Raw genomic sequence first — 5,485 nt, 5'->3', positions numbered from 1 at the left:
TTCCCTCCTTCATCAGATCACAATACAAAACCATTTCTCATCCTTGTAGAACATGTCAGCCTTTCAGTGTTATATCAGCCATCCAGATATTTGGGCAAACTTTTCCATATCCATTGCTTTCTTTATTGCATCATTTAATTATTGCTGTATTTATTTATTGCTTTATTTATTATTGCCTTATTTATTTATTTATTTATTTATTTATTTATTTATTTATTTATTTATTTATTTATTTATTTATTTATTTATGGCTTTATTTATTTAGGGCTTCAGTGTCAGAAGCTGACAAGGAGTTCAACTGAAGCGAATATTCATTCTTGGAGTTGTCTGAAACAATGGTGATGCGGCATTGAAGGGAAGGTGACAATGATTTTCTTCCATCATGGGGGTAGATTCCTGCTATCGATTCTAAGCCTTTCCCTGGAGGCTGACGGACCCAGTGCCAAATATAGCTACTACTAGTGATCGAGACACCTGTAACTTTACAGAGCTAATTTAGATTTTCTCCTGGTCTTACAGTTTTTGGTCCCGACGACACAAGTTGAACCTCAGTTAGGGACCCTAAAAAAAGTAAGAATCAAGAAGTTATCAGGATTCAGGTGCATCTGAAAACAAAAATCACACTTGCTTTCTCTAAAATTGTGTTCTTACATTTTGTCATGGCTAGAATTGAAAAGGAAAACAAGAGGAAATTCATAGTATCTTTCTAAACGGATTTTCTCTGGTTTGAAATATAACGGTTTGAAGAAAATGTAAAGATGTGAAATGAGGACCCTGCTTATAAAGAGGAACATTCCATGATGGTATTTGCATAAGTCCAGTGAGGTATAAAGAAGCTCCAAGAAAGCCAGGTTCACTGGCGACTTTGTATTCATTCAGAGAATGGAGATAAAGTCCTACTTTCTTTGCTGAAGAAGCTTCTTGGATGTGATGCAAAATATCTTCAAAAAAAGCAATAAAGTCCAGTCGTGTCTTGAAAAAGCAACTTTGGGTGTTTTCCTTCATTCATTCATTCTTTCTATCCCTCCTTCTTTTTCTCCCCCTCCTTTCTTTTCTCCTCCCTCCCTTCCCTTTTCCTTTCATTCCTTCTTTTCTCCCTCCTTCCTCCTTCTTTTTTTCCTTCCATCTTTCTTTTCTCTGTTCTTCCTTTCCTCACTGCCTCCTTTCCTCCCTCCCTCCCTCCCTCCCTCCCTCCCTCCTTCCCTCCAATCACAATAAAAAAACCATTTCTCATGCTTGTAGCATAGACAATATTTTCAGTCTTACATCTGCCCCATCGAGATCTATTGAGCCTGTGTGTGTGTGTGTGTGTGTGTGTGTGTGTGTGTATGTATGTATGTATGTATGTCTATTTATAAAAATATTTAGATAGATATCTACATGGATGGATGGATTAATGGATGGATCGATCGATCGATCGATGGATGGATGGATGGATGGATGAATGCATAAATGGATGGATCGATGGGTGGATGGATGGATGGGTGGGTGGATGGATGGTTGGTTCGATCGATAGATGGATGGATTGATGGGTGGGTGGATGGATGGGTGGGTGTGTGGATGGATGGATGGATGGATAAATGGATGGATCGATGGGTGGATGGATGGATGGGTGGGTGGATGGATGGATGGTTCGATCGATAGATGGATGGATTGATGGGTGGGTGGATGGATGGGTGGGTGCGGGGTGGATATATAGAGAGATGGATGGATGGATGGATGGATGGATAGATAGATAGATAGATAGATAGATAGATAGATAGATAGATAGATGATAGACAGCCATCAAGAGTGTGCTTCCTTTTTTGCTTTATAACATTCATATCAATTAAATGGAGTGGATTTAGTCAGATGGATTGATTGGGTAGAATCAGTTTCACTCTCAGAGCAGCAGTTTCTTAAGTTTCTGTTTGAATTCTCTGCACAGACTCAGATCTGTTTACGCTCCCATTGGTTGACTTACTTGCTCTGCCTATCCATTGGCTGGACTTGTTCCCATGTCTCTCCAGTGATGAATGTTTTGGAGAGACAGTTCTCCAAAAATTGAAATTATATCAATAACTAAGCACATTTTTTTAAAAAAAATGTTCTTCTGGGAGACGTTACTCTAAGAATTAAAATACTTTCATTGTCTGAATGCTGATCTGCTATATGGAAGAGAAATGCCCTGCCAGACTCAGTTTCCTGTTTTTGCTCAGAAGGTCAGGCAAAATCAGTCACTGTGCCTGTCTTGCACAATAATACACAGCAGTGTCAGAAGCTGACAAGGAGTTCAGCTGAAGGGAAAACTCATTCTTGGAGTTGTCTGAAGAAATGGTGATGCGGCTTTGAAGAGAAGAGGAGTACCAGGTTCTCCCATCATAGGGATAGATTTCGGCTATCCATTCTAACCCTTTCCCTGGAGGCTGACGGATCCAGTGCCAAAGATAGCTACTACTAGTGATGGAAACACCAGTAACTTTACAGAGCAAATTAAGATTTTGACCTGGTCTTACAGTTCCTGGCCCCGATGACACCAGTTGAACCTCAGACAGGGACCCTAGAGAAGTAAGAGAAATAAATATTAGAATTCACATACATCGGAGCAAGAAATCATATTGTTGCTTTCGGTAAAATTGTGTCCTCACATTTTGGCATGGCTATGAGAAAAAAGAAAAACAGACAGTAATTCATAATGGTTCCTTAAAAAAAATCCTTCAATTTAACGTGTACACTTTGAGGAAAATGTGGCTATCAGAAAAAGAGTTCTCGTTTTAAAGAAGAAGGCCTCATGATATTTGCATAAATCAGTGGGCTGTAAAGTAGCTCTTAGAAAGAAAGGTGAGCTTGTATTCTTTAGGAGATTCTGGAGGTAACCTCCCTCCCTTCCTCTCTCCCTCCCTTCCCACCTTCATATCACAATATAAACCATTTCTCATCCTTGTAGAACAAATCAGTTTTTCAGTCTTACATCAGCCGTCGAGATCTTCTCAATACCCATTGGTTATTTATTCCTTATTTATTGCCGTATTTATTGATTGCTTTATTTATTGATTGCTTTATTCATTACAGGTTTATTTATTTTTGCTTAGTTTATTTATTACTTTCTTTATTGCTTTATTGCTTTATTTATTGCTTTATTGCTTTATTTATTGCTTTATTTCTTATTGCTTTATTATTGCTTTGTTTATTTGTTTGCTTGTTGCTTTATGGATTGACTGATTGATTGCTGACTCAGCTAAGTGACTCTGTGGTGTTTTCAACTGTAAAATAAAACCATATAAACATATTAATAAAAACATAGCCCGAAAACTGGATGAAAAAAAAGTAAAAACTTCCTGGAAAAGTAAATCAAATTAAAATTTAAGGCAAGGAAGTTAACAGGATAGTACCCTCTTGTTACTAACTATCCTCATAGCTGCAACATACTTTTAGGTCCCCATGTTAAAAGTTAGGTCTTAACGCATTTGGGAAAACTGGAAGAATGGGGAGGATTGTTTCAGCTCTCTGGATAACATATTCCATAAAGTGAGGGGGGGGGAGTCCTCCTTCTGGATCCTGTCAGTCAAAACTCCCTAACCAATGGATGTGCAGCATGCCCTCCCTGTTTCTCTCGGGTGCAAAAGGAAGATATAATTGGGGCAAGATTCATCAGATATCCAGGTCCGATTCCATGAAGGGTTTTAAAGTTGATATCCGATCCATTGTGTTGGACCTGTGAATGTTTCATTGTATGTAGAAGAATCTCATCATTATTTTTGTATCGTGGCAACCCAAGATCATAATATGGGGCAGACCTCACTCAACAAATGTCTCGCTTAACAACAGCGATTTGGAGCTGAATTATGGTCGTAAGGACTACCTGTAATTAGCATTGTTTGGGATTATGCTAATATGAACTGCAAATCTATGAATTTAGAGAAGTAGATGTGAGAAATCCTTTGGAAAGCACTGTGTTGTCAATGTATGATTTCACAGTAGTCTCCTGAGAAAAAGGTCTAAACCTTCTTTTTGTTTGAGCTTTCAGATTGCTGTTAAATCTGTGGATTATTTCAGATAGCTTTCTTTCAATTTCACTTGTCTGAATGTTGATTTACTGCATGGAAGAGAAATCAGCCAGAATCAGTTTCCTGTTTTTGTTCGGAAGAGAAGGCAAAATCAGCCAGTGTGTCTGTCTTGCACAATAATACACAGCAGTGTCAGAAGCTGACAAGGAGTTCAACTGAAGCGAATATTCATTCTTGGAGTTGTCTGAAGCAATGGTGGTGCGGCATTGAAGAGAAGGTGACAACGATTTTCTTCCATCATGTGGGTAGATTCTGGCTATCGATTCTAAGCCTTTCCCTGGAGGCTGACGGACCCAGTGCCAAATATAGCTACTACTAGTGATGGAGACACCAGTAACTTTACAGAGCAAATTGAGATTTTCTCCTGGTCTTACAGTTTCTGGTCCCGACGACACAAGTTGAACCTCAGATAGGGACCCTAAAAAAAGTAAGAATGAAGAAGTTATCAGGATTCTGGTGCATCTGAAAACAAAAATCACACTTGCTTTCTCTAAAATTGTGTTCTTACATTTTGTCATGGCTAGAATTGAAAAGGAAAACAAGAGGAAATTCATAGTATCTTTCTAAACAGGTTTTCTCTGGTTTGACATATAACGGTTGGAAGAAAATGTAAACATGCAAAATGAGGACCCTGCTTATAAAGAGGAACATTCCATGATGGTATTTGCATAAGTCCAGTGAGGTATAAAGAAGCTCCAAGAAAGCCAGGTTCAACGGAGACTTTGTATTCATTCAGAGAATGGAGATAAAGTCCAGTTGTGTCTTGAAAAAGCAACTTGGATTTTTTCCTTCCTTCTTTCATTCTTTCCTTCCCTCCTTCTTTTCTCCCTCCTTCCCTCCTTTTCTCCCTCCCTCCCTTTTTCCTTTCATTCCTTCTTTTCTCCCTCCTTCCCCCTTCTTTCTTTCCTTCCTTCCTCCTTTTCTCTCTTCTTCCCTTCCTCACTGCCCCCTTTCCTCCCTCCATTCAATCACAGTAAAAAAAACATTTCTCATCCTTGTAGCACAGACTATATTTTCAGTCTTATATCTGCCCCAACCAGATCTTTTGAGCAAATGTGTTTGTGTGTGTGTGTGTGTGTGTGTGTGTGTATGTATGCATACATGTATGTATGTATGTATGTATGTATGTCTATCTGTCTAGATATCTAGATAGATATCTACATGGATGGATGGATGGATGGATCGATCAATGGGTTGGGTTGGTGGGTTGGTGGGTGGATGGATGGATGGATGAATGGATGGATGAATGGATGGATGGGTTGGGTGGGTGGGTGGATTGATGGATCAATGGATGGATCAATGGATGGATCAATGGGTGGATGGGTGGGTGGGTGGGTGGGTGGATGGATGGATGGATGGATGGATTGTCAGGGTGTGAATTCCGCCCTGAATTAACGAGGTGTGAATCTTGGCATTCCTTGAAAAAATACTTTTGAAAT

The sequence above is a fragment of the Natrix helvetica genome (genome assembly GCF_964273705.1).
Source record: "Natrix helvetica genome assembly, chromosome: W".
Classification (NCBI taxonomy): Eukaryota; Metazoa; Chordata; class Lepidosauria; order Squamata; family Natricidae; genus Natrix; species Natrix helvetica.
This window is presented reverse-complemented; position numbering follows the sequence as displayed.